We start from the raw sequence: 16,172 nt of genomic DNA on the forward strand, positions 1-16,172 counted from the left end.
CCAGGTGGATTGTGGGAATTGTAGTTCCAACATCTCCGGAACCATCTCAGATATTCTAGACCCCTGAATTCTATAGTGGACACCTTGAACCCTCAAGGAGACCTTCTGGAAGAAGTTACAAGAGTTTGGAGAACTTTGGAGCAACTTTTGTAAAAAGCTTCATATGGTGACCAGGTGCATTGTGAGAGTTGTAGTCCCAGTCCCCAAGAGGCAAACCAGACATCTGGACCCCGGGCTGAGGCTATGGTCCACTTTCCTGCATCAAAAAACACTTCTAGAAGTGAGTGTAAAGTACTTTTGACTTTGTCTGGGTCAAGCACGACCGGTTTTAACCATTTAAGTGCTATTTGCTTCTAAGCGCTCGTTTTACTTTTAATATTTCAAGTTCATATCTAAGGTTCGCTACAATGGATTTTTGTTATTTTGGTGTATATTTGTTCATAAAAATATTGTCTGTTTTTTAATTGAAGATGGGTTTTTACTGTGTGTCGTGTCTTACTTATTTATTGTATTGGTGTTTTAAAGGTTGTACACATCTATTTCCTATGTTAAGCCTGTCTGCTTGTTGCCGTCTTCCAAGGGTTGAGCAAGGGATTCATTTATTGAGAGCCTAGCTGAACCTTTTATTGTGTTTGTGGCCTTATTACTAGTGGTAGGTCCCTAACTAGCACTACTAATACACCCTCTTCCAACAGTTACTATATTTCATTTAATAAGTGATAACTTGTGTTTGTGAACTGGTAGGGATATCATGTTTGAACTCAAATGAATTGTAATTTAAAATCCCCGGTATGGTAAAGTCAGATTTTAAGTCACAATTCTGAAAATGCCACTTTTAGAAATGTGTTATTTTCTTGTCCTAGCCATTTGGTGCCTGCTGCCAGTATCGTGCGTTAAATGACTGTGAATGGCTCTGCTATTGGTTTCCGGGAGTCCTCCAATACAGTGAGACAAAAGAGGACTACATTTTGTCAGGATGGGCCGTCTTGCCAGGAGGGCTGGGGCAGAGCTGCCCCACTTACTCTTCAAAGGACTTGCCTCCAGCATATATACACAAAGGCACCTAACACTAGTCTTGTGTCCCTCCAGACTTCATGGAGCCTTGGCTGGGGAAGGGAAGAACTTTCCAGAACCAGATGTGGGGGTAGCATAGGAATTTCCCACACTTCAAAGGCTGCAACCAGGTATAAATATTCAACCCTAAGAACAATTCTTGAGTACACTTGTGGACCTGTGGAAGACTTTGGGAGGGCTGCCTTGTAAAGCAGAATACTGACCTGCTGCTTGTGTCCTGCCTTGTTCCCCAGAGAACTGCTCTGCTGCTACCAGAGGGCTGCCCTGATTCTTGGGAGATGCCTTGCTCCCAAGAGAACTGTTGTGCTGCTTGAAGGCCTACTTTTTTGTTTTTCTTATGGTGTTTTATATAGCGCAAACTTGACCCGAAGAGATCAGGTATCAGAGCATTTTAAACGAGCACCAGTTGAGTTACATGAGGACACATTCATTTTTGGTAGGCACAGGGGGTCCGATTCACAGAATGAACTTAAGACTCAATCCTAAACTTACTACTATTTTGGTATTCATAGAATGCACTTACTACTTTTGGCATTCACAGAATGAACTTAAGACTCAATCCTAAACTTACTACTATTTTGGTATTCACAGAATGCACCCACTACTTTTGGTATTCACAGAAGTTAGGATTTTGTCGTAGGTTTGTCTTAAGTCAAACTTAAGACAGACTTAAGACAGACTTAAGACAGACTTAAGTTAGGATTTTGTCTTAAGTCTGTCTTAATTAAGTCTGTCTTAAGTTTGTCTTAAATCTGTCTTAAGTCTGTCTTAAGTCTGTCTTCAGTTTGTCTTAAGACTAAATCCTAACTTCTGTTAATACCAAAAGTAGTAAGTTCATTCTGTGAATGCCAAAAGTAGTAAGTGCATTCTGTGAATACCAAAATAGTAGTAAGTTTAAGATTGAGTCTTAAATTCATTCTGTAAATCGGGCCCAGGGAGATTAAGAGATTTGCCCAGAATGACAGGATGTTGAGTGTCCTTGCCAAGAGTCGAACCAGGTTCCCCAGTTTTGAGGTCGGCCACCCTAGTTATTAGGCCAACTCCTTTCCCCTACCATGCTGCCTGAAAAAGAACTGGTAGACCTCCTTGAGACCAGGACCACCAGAAGGGACTTCAAGGGCTAGTTGGCAGGAATCCTGTGTGAGCTACAAGGACATAACAAACTCCAGAGACCTTGAACCCTGCACTTGGTCTCTTCTAGAGCGGGTGCTAACCCACAAATTGGTCCCCCCCATGTCCTGGACACTTGGAAGTGTTTTAGCGGTCATGCTCCTGCCAAACCTAAAATTTGGGATTTAGAAAACCTTTCGCCAAAAAGTGCTAGAAGAAACAACAGACAACATTGCATTACCTTCCAGCTATCTGCCCAAGGTACATCGCCGGTCAGTCTGAATTGGCGGTAGATCCTGCTACATTCTTCTCCTTGGCAGCAAATCCTGTCAGCTGGACTTCTTAGCTACAATATCTGATCTTGTATAGCCCTCTTCAGCTACAGCCTGCACTTTCACTGGGCTCGACGCGGCAGACTCCCCATTGATGATGACAACCTTCTTGGCCTGGAGATCAGCTTTTCCTGCTCAGAGCTTTTTTCCTCATCGTCGATGGCGCCACCAATATTTTGTCCAGCGGCTACCCAACAATGATGCCTCTACAGACACAGCCTGCTGCCTTGCCCTGCTGAACTCTACATTCATTCTCCTGGACATTTCTTCAAGAAATATTCTAAGTCCAATAGTAAACTGAGAGGTCCCAAAACACAATTTTGACCTGCACTCCTTGTCGTTGGCCTTAACGTTTGGCTTTGACCTGGTCTCGTGCTATCAGATGCCTGAGGTTGGCGCTTTCATCTTTTAGGTGCCAGATTTGAATACAAACTCTAAAAATCCATAGCTCCGGTTCTACAGATTTGATTTAATTCATGTTGACGTCTTCTTATTTCTTAAAATGTATTCAACTTTTCTTAATTAGTTTGGGATTTGTATTGTGGGATGTTTTTGCTTTATTGCTGCTTGGATGTTGCATAACAGTTTACACAGTGCCAGACTGCTTTTGTGCCAAGCTACAAGAGGGTTCACACTGATAAGTATTTGATAGTTGCTTCAAGGGGCTCTCACCCCTCTCAACCCACCCAATTTCTTACATTTGCCAAGTGCGCAGCTTAAGTATGCATAATATTTTAAAATATATGTAAATTTGTAAAGCAATTCTCCCAACAAGTTCACAAACTGCCAACGATTTGAGAGAGGTGCTGTGAGTATAGGTTGGTAGAAGGCAAATGCAGCAAGTTAAATTGCATTCAACATACAAAAATGTAAATAATCACATAATAGCCAGCATGGCCAAAGTCAATAGCTCTGGCCATTTTAATTAAAGTGCATTGATTTACTGGTTTGGTCCTTTCTTTCAACCATTTATCCATTCATGCACCCACTAATCCATAGATTCATGAACTCATTAATCTATCTGGTATTCACACCGACATACACAAAAATTTACCAATCAGTGATGAATCACATTCACACATAAGTTGTGTGTGGTGGAAAAATAAAGGAGGCCCACTGCACATTTTTACTCTGTAGGCTGTGAACAACCAGAGCAATTGTGCTTTTACATGAGGCTGTGGTTTCATAAAAATGAACGCTACATCTTATAGACCAGTGGCTGAAGGAGACTGGTCCAAAGCCCCCGTCTACATGTAGTATACTAAGAACATGATGCATTATTGTTTGTAATTATAATAGGCTGGAAAGACATCTAAAGTCTGTCTTCATACCACATATATAAACATATAAAGGCTTGTTGAGGTCCGCTCCCATCAAACATTCATCTTGTGCTGTTTGATTGACACAGGCAACGTGAATTTGCAGTTTTACTCTGCATGTAGTGTGCACACACCCCACCCTAGGTATATCTCTGGGAGAAGGTAGCTCTACACATACATGTTGGTAACTTTGGGGGAGTATTAGGGGTAGATGTAACTTGTGTAATTCTGTGTAGTGTAATCACGTGGAAGTACCTAGGGATTCCAGAAGAAGAGCAATTCTACATTTAATGCAAAGAAAAATGGATGTGAAGATGCATTTTGCACTACGAAGTAGGGCTAAATACGACAAAACACAAATAGGGAGTGCGAGAAGCCTGGTAGAATGGGTAGAATTTTCCCCCAACTTACTCCCGGCATTTAGTACTATTTTGTTAGAGCCATATGTACTCTTGCATCCACAATGGACACGAGGATGCATTTTGCATTATAAAACAGCGCTAAATACAGCAGAGCACAAATGGCTAGCACGAAGGGCTGCTCACGCTTGCTAAATGTGTTCTTGCTTTAGGATTGATTTTTTTCTCCCTAAATTACTCTTAATTGGGCTAGGAGGAGTAATTATGTAATTATCAGTCATTCCTCGTCAAAGAGTAATGCGGAATTACTCCAAATAATCTGATTACTCCACAATTGAAATTCCACCCAGGCCTAGGGAGGATGTGAGCAGAGAAAAAATATTCGTGCTGAAACCTTGAGGTAACCATGGGACTCCCCTTGCCCTTGTATCTGATATCCTGCTGACAAAAAGTAATGACAAAAAAATTTAACTGAGTAAAATCAAAAATCTAAAAGTCAAACAATAAAGGATTAACCAGAAAAAGAGTCAACAGCAGACAACAGGGAATAAATCATTGAAACCAATGTGTGGGCAGGATGAAGGTACAAAGAAAATCCATGAAAACGTAAACTACAGTTTATAAACACTAGATAGTCATTTAACAATGATAAATAAATGACTTGCTCGTCGTGAACATTTGTATTGCACCATGGCAATACATTCTATACCTTGCGTGTTTTTTTTTTACACATTTGCATGCATTTTTTTTGCAGCATGCAAACTATGCATAATTTCTGCACTAATCAAACACATTTCAAATGTGTCAAATTAGGTTGAAACTGTAGATCCTTTAGGCTGACTCAAATAATGTATCAAAATAATGTCAAAAAATAGAAGTCCCCTTGGGCATATAAATTTGAGTAAAAATACCCAAACAACTTACACAACACACTTCACTAGGTATATATGCAGCAATCACAAATGGGCCATGCAAAAAGGTAAAATACAAACTGTGTGTCACAAATTTATTAAACAAGGCAGACATTAAAAATGACCAATATGGTCCAAGTTGTGTATAGGGAGCTACCCTTTCTAACAAGAAAAGGATTGGGTCAACAATCATATAAAATACAGAACACCTTTTCCTGAATTTTATGAATCATAGTTGATGTTCATCCCTAAGGGGACGTTCACATTAATGGAAGGGATTTGCAGTATTGTAGGGGTTACCAAATTTACAACTAAACATCTATAGACCCAAAAGTACCATGAAAAACTTCATCAACACAGAAAAGGTTTTTTTATAAAATGTCATTCATTTATTTTATAAAAGTTAAAAATCCATAATAACACAATTCTGTTATACGGAACAATAAGAAATACACTTTCAAATTTTTGCAAAAATATCACTCTATATTAAAAAAGGTTTTGAAAATTAAAAAATGCTGTTATAGCATTATCTCCACCAACATGTTAAAACATCATATTTATTGATCAATCAATTATATAGGAACAAACTGTCGACGCGGCATTTCGGTGCCCCTTTTAGTCTTGCACCTTCTTCAGGACTCGTTCCCTGTATTGTCACATCTACAAAGATATATCACAGTACATTTCATTAGGTCCCATTCTGTTACAACATCAAGTACACTTAGATTACTACACATATTCGATTGTGCCCTAATATTTGGTAACCCTCACACCTTGCAATCCAAGGTTTACTTTATCGTTCTTATGCATCTCTGGCTTTCTGCATCTTTTTATTATTATTTAAGATTTAAATAATCTGTCTGGTGGGCAGACATATGCCATGATCTTATACTGTAGATACATATTTGATGTTTACTAAATTAGCATCAGAGGCTGTTTAATTTCTATGCTGTACAGTCCCACCCGCAGGTATTCTTCAACTTACCCAGGTGAATTAATTTCCTGGATCTGTTGTGTCAATCTTTATGAGCCTGTTTCTATCTGCTCGTCTCACTTGTCTTTTTTGTGCTAGAACAAAAACCCTTTTGTTTAATTACTAGTTCTATGTTGCATTGTCATTAGTAAAATTTCATGTGATACTGGTTTTTACCTTATATATTGGTATTTTCAAATTTTCACTCGGGTTATATAGAGATGGACCCACTTCAATCCTATTGGGGAGAAGACATACTTTTATAATTCTATACTCTTCCCTCCTTCAGCCACTAGTACTGATATTCACAGTCCTTACCGGTCCTATTTCCATATTAGCTTGCATGGTAGGAAGGACGCCTCTGGGAGCTACCTTTTCTTCTTTGTTTTCACTGCTTTATCTAAAGGACAGTGTATATTGTTAGTCCATATCATTCTCAATTCGCTTGATACAATGTCTCATATTTATATTGAGAATCTTACCTCACTGGTTAACAAAGGAGTTACTTTCTGTTTAATTCACTCTTTTATTTGTCCAGTTTTTAGGATTTGGCAATTCCTTAGTTGAAGCTTTTTTAAAAATTGGCTGACAACTCTAGAGAAAACAAATAAATAAATAAATAAATAAGGAGGATTATGTTTTGTTAGTGCCTACTCTCTTTCTAAGTAGAGCCCCCTCTTTTTGTCCTACTTACTTGATAATGGTGGCTGAACTGCGTGGCGTCCTCCTCTCCTCCAAGTTTTTTGGAACTGATTAACCCTCATCCTGTCTCCAGTTTATATATCATTGTTAATTGGTTCATTGTTACCACCTGGAATCAATGTTTGTTTTTAGCCAGTTGGTTAGAGTAAATTATAGGGTTGCCATCTTGTAGTATGTCCATTTACTTATACTTAAAATAGCACCCAACCTATTTTGTTCATATTGTGATCTTTCTTCATGTGATCTTCTATTTTACTGATTTTTAATGATCCAGTTCTATTTCTAGAGGATGGATACCTAATCGTTGGTCATATCTTGGAGGTAAGATTTTGTTCTTTTTATCATTAGGACTTATGTAATCAAAATTTGTTGATCAAAATTTGTTGTTTTCCCATTGTAGCCGTGCCATTTATTCTCACATGTGGCACCAGTTCTATTTGATTCACTGCTGCCCAGACACTGAAAAGCCTTTGTACGCCCGGTTTTACGAGCCGGACCTTGCGCGTGGCCACCATTTTGAGTAAGGCGATTGGTTTGTGTTTGCTCGCAGCGTGTGTCCTTGCATTTACACCTTATCACCGCTTTTGTGGTTACCTCCTATCTAATATCTTATGGTGGAATTTAGGGGGCCTGTACTACTCCTAAGGTGATAATGTCCTACTATTTGGAAATTTGAAAATTGGAAAATTGGAGGGAGGTTGTTTAAATAAACCTATTATTTCTTCTTGTGTATGTGACTCTTGAATTATCCCAAACTGGATATTTTGGTTATATATTTGGAGTCAGTCAACTAGTTTCCATATTAGCCTTTCCAGTAGGACAGATTAGTTCAGTTAAGGCAGGAAATAGTAGTCTTGTGGATATCGACTGATTATATAGAGCTAAAGGTTCCCCCTTACAGTTTCTCGATCTAATACGATTTACTCTAGGCTCATATTAAAGGATTCTCTCCCATTCTTCTTTATTGTTCAATCCTGTTTTGTAGGTACTGAATTTAGACATGTAGTATTGTTCCCTTTGTTTTCGTTTTCTAGTTGAGTCACCTCCTCTTTTGTTGAGACTTACAGCTTCTAGTATACACCATCGTAAATCTCCCTCTTTGTGACCCATCTCAATCCAATGTGTTACTAGGGGTGCTGTTCATTTTTGGTGCAGATGGCTGACTTATGCTCATTTATTCTGACTCTGATTTCCCGTTGGGTTTCGCCTATGTATGCTTTTCCACACGGGCAATTGATCATATAAATGACATTTTGGGTTCGACAGTTAAAAAGGGCCTTGTGTGTGTGTGTTATTTTACCGTAATTTATAGCTGGGCCTGGTATTATTAAAGGGCAGTTCTTACAGTTGCCACAAGCAAAATTGCCTGTTGGTGTTGAGCCATCTATGGTTCTGATCAGATTCCTTTTGTTCCTATCTGGATAGGTTTGAACCAGACAGTTTCTAATTGTCCGATTGCGTCTGAAGGCGAAAATTGGTTTCGGAATGGGTACTTCGCCGGGGTCATTTATCAGTTTCCAATTTCTGTTGATACAGTTTTTTAGTTTGTTTGATATACATGAAAAATTGGTCACAAATACAATAGGTTTAGTTTCATTTTCTTGTCTAGTTTTTGGTACAAACAGACTCTCTCTGTTAAAATATTTAGCCTGTTTGTAAGCTTTTTTTACCATTTTTTCGGGTACCCTCTCTCTACAAATTTGTTGATTAAAACATTTGCGTGCTTATCGTATTCCTTTTTCGTTGTAAAGTTTCGCCGTACCCTTAGAAATTGTCCGAATGGTATGTTATTTTTTTGTGTGGCTGGATGGTGACTTTTAAAATGGAGCATGGTATTGCGATCTGACGGTTTCGTGAATAATTCCACCGCCAGAGAGCCATCCACATTTTTTATTTTGATGTCTAAGAAATTACATGCCTCATTACTATATGAGGAAGTAAATTTCAAGTTCTCATCCCCAAGGTTGAGCCAGGAGATAAATTCTAACAATCCTTCCTCATTCCCTTGCCATATGAAGAAAATGTCATCAATAAATCTTGACCATTTCGAAATATTTTCATAAAATGGCGCCATTGGGTTAAAAATGTGTTTATTCTCAAAATCCGCTACGTACAGACATGCCAGACTGGGAGCACAGGTGGCCCCCATGCTGGTCCCTTTTGTTTGTCTGTACATGTTTTCTTTGAATAAAAAAATATTATTTTTTAAGATAATCTCTAAACATTCTATCATAAAGGTAGAGTGCTCTGACAGGTCTTCTTCCTCATTAGCTAACATCTTTTTAATTACTTTTATGGTGTCATTTTGGGGGATGTTTGTGTATAGCGCTTCTATGTCAAGCGTTACCATCCACTGAGTGCAAGGATTAAACTCAATACCTTCTACTTTGCCTATCATATCTGTTGTGTCTTTTATATAGGCAGGTTGGACTGTAACCAATGGTTGGATGAATTTGTCAACATATTTGCTTAAAGGTTCCGTCAAAGAGTTTATGCTGGAGACTATAGGCCTCATGGGTGGGTCATTCATGTCTTTATGTACCTTGGGCAACCCATAGATTGCTGGGATAGTAGGAGTTTCATTATTAAGGAAGTTAAATTCTTCTTGATTGATTACACCATCCTCTTTCGCTAGGAGCAATAGTCTCTTTATGCGGTTCCCTAAGTCTTGCCATTCCTGCATATCAGACTTCACATAGTGGTTTGGATTGTCTAATAGGTGGTTCATTCTCTTGTCATAATCTGTCGTTTCTAAAACAACTATACTTCCACCTTTATCTCCAGGCTTAATGGTAATTTTCTCATCTTTCTCTAAATTCTTAAGGGCTTTTTTCTCCTCTACTGTGAGATTGTTTTTGACCCACATTTTTTGGTCTAGTATGTCATCTAATTCTCTTATTATAACTTTCTCAAAGGTTTCTACATTTTTATTTACCATTGAACTCAATGGGGTCCATAGAGACTTAGGGCGTAGGCCGGATTTGTTATCTGTAGGCACTCTTTCTTTGCCTTCAAAATATTTATGGAGTCTTATTTTCCGTATCAGTTGTTGCAAATCCCTTTCTAGTGTGAATCTATCTGGGGGTCCCGCTATTGCGAAGCCTAAACCTTTCTCCAATAGACTTATTTCATCATTGGTCATTTCTCTAAAGGGATAATAACCCGTTCTCTTTCCCCAAACCAAGATGGTGCGCTCGAAAGGGGACACATCGAGTATGATTAAGATGCACAAGTGAGACCCACTATGAGATCCAGGTATCCATTATGAATTTTTTTTAAATAATAAATGTCTGTAAATGCCAATAAATATGCGCGAATTGGTGAGTTAACTATTATAATATCAAATTTAAAGAACTAATTATGCGCGAAATAAATAGCCTCACAATAGATAGGAGGTCCCAATAAGGAAGGATAATTAAAGACGATCCTTTCCTAAACACCGGTAACGTCGAGAAACTAGTATAAATAATAGGGGCAACCATCCCTTCTCTTTTCCCAAACCAAAATGGCGCGCTCAAAAGGATACATATCGAGCGTTACCGATAACGGGACACCGGGGCTTATGAAAAATACGAGAAACAACGTAAAAAACAACAATTTATTTATTTATTTATTTATTAAAGTTTTGTATAGCGCTGGCTGGACCCGAGGGTATCAGAGCGCTTCACAGCAAGAATAAAGGCGTTTAGACAGATAATGCGGACAAAAAGCACGGCAATGAGCACAGGAGTGAGTACAGTCTATACAATAGCAGCCAGGCGTGAAACAGGGAGGCGAGTCGTAGGCAAGTCAATCAGCTGTGGGGTGAGCGAGAACATGGAACTATAAAGTCTAGGTTGAGTTCTAGTTGGTTCCGGAGCGCTCAAGGAAGAGGACTTTGAGTAGCTTCTTGAATTTCGGGAAGGATGCGGTCATTCTGATGTGTGGGGGGATGGAGTTCCATATCTTGGGAGCATTGCCCGCAAAGGATTTGTTAGATGTTGAGAGTTTCTGGGATTTCAGGGGAATGAGTAGGAGCGTGTTGGAGCTTCTGAGGTTTCAAGACTGCCCGGCCCTTTTGAGCTTGCTGGCCAGGTATTCCGGTTTGCCCGTATGCAGGGCTTTATGTGTGAGGCAAGCTGTGCGGAAGCTAGCTCGTTGGTCAATAGGGAGCCACTTCAGATCCTTCAGAGCTGGGGTGATGTGTTCATATTTCTTCGTTCCCATGATCATTCTTGCAGCGGCATTTAGTGTAGAGGTCAGAGGACGCAGGTGAGATTTGGCTGTTCCAGTCAGAGTGGCAATGCCGTAGTCAATTCTGGAGAGAACCAGAGCCTGCGTGGCCTGTTTCAAGTCTTTTGTGGGGAGAAATGGTTTTAGTTTGTAGAGCAATTTCAGGTTCAGGAAGGCACTTTTGGCAGTTTTTGAGATGTGTTCTTTCATATCCAGTTTGGGGTCAAGGGTGATCCCTAGGGATTTTATGGAGTTCGATGGAACAAGCGGCACATTCAGGGCGTTTAAGGCTTTGAACCATTCAAGAATTTGGGGGTTTTCTTCTTTGTTAGAGATGAGGAGCACTTCAGTTTTTTCCTCATTGAGTTTGAGGTGGTTGGAAGAGAGCCAGAGCTGAACTTCGGTAAGTGTGTGGTTCAGTCTGTGGATGTCCGAGATCGATGTGGTTTCCAGATAGAGTTGCGTGTCGTCCGCATAAAGGTGGAAGGGGATGTTAGCTTTCCTTAGAATTGAGGTGAGAGGCTCCATGTAGATGTTGAAGAGTTGAGGAGAGAGTACAGACCCTTGAGGAACTCCTCTGCTGATGGGAAGAATGTCTGATTCGCAGCTTTTAATTTTGATTCTTTGTGTGCGGTTGTTGAGAAAGGAGGAGAACCATTTTAGGACAGTCTTTTCGAGGCCTGCTCTCTCCTTTAGGACATTGATTAGTAGGGCATGATCGACTGTGTCAAATGCAGCCGATAGGTCTAAGAGGATGAGAAGGCTGCATTGGTTGGAGTCGAGCGACATGTGAAGATCGTCCAGGACGTTAAGTATTGCGGTTTCAGTACTGCAGCCTTTTCTGAACCCTGATTGATGTGGGTCGAGAAGCTTCGTGTTCTCTAAGTGCTGGGAAAGTTGCGACAGCACACATCTTTCCAAGATTTTCGATAATAGTGGAAGGTTCGAGACTGGTCTGAAGTTATTCATATCCTGTAGGTCAAGGCCCGGTTTTTTTAGTAGAGGCGGGACTTGACCTATTTTAAGGCAGTCCGGAATGGAGCCCTCGCTCAGAGAGCTGTTGATGATCTTGGCCCAGATAGGGGCTAGAGTGAGCTTCAAGTCTTTGGTCACTCTCGGGGGAAGCTGATCAAGGGAGTGGGTTGAGGGTTTGGCGGTGGCTATGAGATTACTTATCAATTCAACCTGGATAGGTTGGAAGGAGGACCAGCGAGTGGATGTGATTGTTGGTCTTAAATGGGAAGTTGTAGCGGGGTGGTCTGAGGGCAGCTTGCCGAGAGATCGGTCAATTTTCGCGATTTTTTCGTTGAAGAAGCTGGCAAAGTCGTCACATTGGGATTTGGACGCCACCATGTCTCTTGTTACCGGAATGGAGGTTTGGTTCTTGATGATGTTGAAAAGTTCTTTGGGGCGGTTTTTGGCATTATCAAGGGCCGCACAGAAGAAGGACGACTTTTTGTTCTTGATATGGTTGTAATAGCTTTTGCGGGCTGCCTTGAGCTGGTCCCGGTTGCGTGAGGAGGGGTTGAACCTCCAGGATCTTTCCATGTATCTTAGGTGTCTTCTTTCATCGTTAATGTCAGTGGAGAACCAGGATCTGGAGGGGATGTTTATTTGTTTTTTTAGTTTCCTTGGTGCCAGCTGGTCTAAGACGAGCTCTAAGTTGGAATGGTAGTGCGAGGTGAGTTCTGTGGTTGAAAGGGGTTCTGTCGTGATCGGGAGGAGTGAGATGAGGCCCTTTTCTAGCTTGTCAAGAGGTACTCTCGATAAGTTTCTGATCCACTTGGGGGAGGTTTGAGTGGGAGGGATGGAAAGCGCCGGGTGATTGATATGAAAGAGGATGGCATGATGGTCTGACCAGTCTACTGGGATGATGTGGTCGATTGAAATTGTCTTTCTATCTGCGATGATAGCATCCAGGGTTGCTCCCCTGTGGTGGGTTTCCTCTGTGCAGTGCTGGGTCATGTCATGGTCATGAATAAGGGTATTGAGGGATTGAATGAGCGGGTTTTTTGATACATTCCATCTTAGGTTGAGGTCGCCCAGAATTAAACTGAAATCACTGTTGAGAGCAGTTTGCGTGATCAGATCTGCCAGCTGAGCACCAAATTCGGAGGTGTTGCCCGGGGGATGGTAGAGGAGAAGGCATTGGAGTGAAGGGTGGTGGGGAGAATTGATGTTGACCGAGAGGGATTCAAAGGAGTTGTAAATGACGGAAGGAGATTCAGTGATGGAGAGGTCGCTTTTATGGATAATAGCTATTCCGCAACCTTTGTGAATGGGCCTGTCTTTGTGTATAATTGAGAAACCGGGCGGCACCAGAGTGTCCAGGATGGGGCTGGATAGTGTGTTAAGCCATGTTTCAGTGATGAAGGCTACGTCCAGGTCATGGGAGAGGATGGTTTCGGCTATTTCTGTTGCATGTTTGACGGCGGATCTGCAATTGATGAGCATACAGTTTATTTGGGAGTCATCCTGTGAGATATGATTGACAGAGGTAGCTCTGGGTAAGGAGGAGAGATAGGATGGTGGTCTGGCAGCTTTACGATGGGACGGGCCCCTTCCCACTCCAGTGATGACTTGAATTGAGGAGAAGGGAGGGTGGTCAGAGGCCATTATTTGAGCTGGCTGAATAGGCGGGATTTCATCATTCAATAATGATGCGCGATTCAATGACATGATAACCAAAATATTTGGATGTTTACACGCAGATTAAAAATCGCTGCGAGCAAACACAAACCAATCGCCTTACTCAAAATGGCGGCCACGCGCAAGGTCCGGCTCGTAAAACCGGGCGTACAAAGGCTTTTCAGTGTCTGGGCAGCAGTGAATCAAATAGAACTGGTGCCACATGTGAGAATAAATGGCACGGCTACAATGGGAAAACAACAAATTTTGATCAACAAATTTTGATTACATAAGTCCTAATGATAAAAAGAACAAAATCTTACCTCCAAGATATGACCAACGATTAGGTATCCGTCCTCTATAAATAGAACTGGATCATTAAAAATCAGTAAAATAGAAGATCACATGAAGAAAGATCACAATATGAACAAAATAGGTTGGGTGCTATTTTAAGTATAAGAAAAATGGACATTCTACAAGATGGCGACCCTATAATTTACTCTAACCAACTGGCTAAAAACAAAGATTGATTCCAGGTGGTAACAATGAACCAATTAACAATGATATATAAACTGGAGACAGGATGAGGGTTAATCAGTTCCAAAAAACTCGGAGGAGAGGAGGACGCCACGCAGTTCAGCCACCATTATCAAGTAAGTAGGACAAAGAGAGGGGGCTCTACTTAGAAAGAGAGTAGGCACTAACAAAACATAATCCTCCTTATTTATTTATTTGTTTTCTCTAGAGTTGTCAGCCAATTTTTTAAAAAAGCTTCAACTAAGGAATTGCCAAATCCTAAAAACTGGACAAATAAAAGTGAATTAAACAGAAAGTAACTCCTTTGTTAACCAGTGAGGTAAGATTCTCAATATAAATATGAGACATTGTATCAAGCGAATTGAGAATGATATGGACTAACAATATACACTGTCCTTTAGATAAAGCAGTGAAAACAAAGAAGAAAAGGTAGCTCCCAGAGGCGTCCTTCCTACCATGCAAGCTAATATGGAAATAGGACCGGTAAGGACTGTGAATATCAGTACTAGTGGCTGAAGGAGGGAAGAGTATAGAATTATAAAAGTATGTCTTCTCCCCAATAGGATTGAAGTGGGTCCATCTCTATATAACCTGAGTGAAAATTTGAAAATACCAATATATAAGGTAAAAACCAGTATCACATGAAATTTTACTAATGACAATGCAACATAGAACTAGTAATTAAACAAAAGGGTTTTTGTTCTAGCACAAAAAAGACAAGTGAGACGAGCAGATAGAAACAGGCTCATAAAGATTGACACAACAGATCCAGGAAATTAATTCACCTGGGTAAGTTGAAGAATACCTGCGGGTGGGACTGTACAGCATAGAAATTAAACAGCCTCTGTTGCTAATTTAGTAAACATCAAATATGTATCTACAGTATAAGATCATGGCATATGTCTGCCCACCAGACAGATTATTTAAATCTTAAATAATAATAAAAAGATGCAGAAAGCCAGAGATGCATAAGAACAATAAAGTAAACCTTGGATTGCAAGGTGTGAGGGTTACCAAATATTAGGGCACAATCGAATATGTGTAGTAATCTAAGTGTACTTGATGTTGTAACAGAATGGGACCTAATGAAATGTACTGTGATATATCTTTGTAGATGTGAAAATAAGGGAACGAGTCCTGAAGAAGGTGCAAGACTAAAAGGGGCACCGAAACGCCGCGTCAACAGTTTGTTCCTATATAATTGATTGATCAATAAATATGATGTTTTAACATGTTGTTGGAGATAATGCTATAACAGCATTTTTTAATTTTCAAAACCTTTTTTAATATAGAGTGATATTTTTGCAAAAATTTGAAAGTGTATTTCTTATTGTTCTGTATAACAGAATTGTGTTATTATGGATTTTTAACTTTTATAAAATAAATGAATGACATTTTATAAAAAAAACTTTTCCGTGTTGATGAAGTTTTTCATGGTACTTTTGGGTCCTATAGATGTTTAGTTGTAAATTTGGTAACCCGTACAATACTGCAAATCCCTTCCATTAATGTGAACGTCCCCTTAGGGATGAACATCAACCATGATTCATAAAATTCAGGAAAAGGTGTTCTGTATTTTATACAATATGGTCCAAGTCAAGTAAATATATTTCATAAAAAATGGAACACAATTTAATCATAAAAACACATTAGAACGGGACAGAAATATAAGGAAAAGTTTGGTTCCTATAGGTAAAAAAGGAAACACAGGAAAATGATGAGCACAGTTAAGCTTAGCGTCAAAGAACTGTTATCTCTCAAAATGTCATGTGTTTTTCCTTTAAGCATTGACGCGTTTCGGTGAGCCACACAAATATCGTTACCTTCTTCAGGAAAATATATTACTATCCCATTAAAATCTTAAAATCGGAATCAAGATAGGATACAGGATGTCGTTACGGGGAACTCGTCTCCCGACGTTGCAGTATTAAAATCTGCCTTATCACGAAAGTCACTGTATATGGACCCTTAGAGTCTCGTTAAGTCTATTATTAAGGCGATGAAAAGCCGTGTTT

This window comes from Lissotriton vulgaris, chromosome 9 (genome assembly GCF_964263255.1).
Source record: "Lissotriton vulgaris chromosome 9, aLisVul1.2, whole genome shotgun sequence".
NCBI lineage: Eukaryota > Metazoa > Chordata > Amphibia > Caudata > Salamandridae > Lissotriton > Lissotriton vulgaris.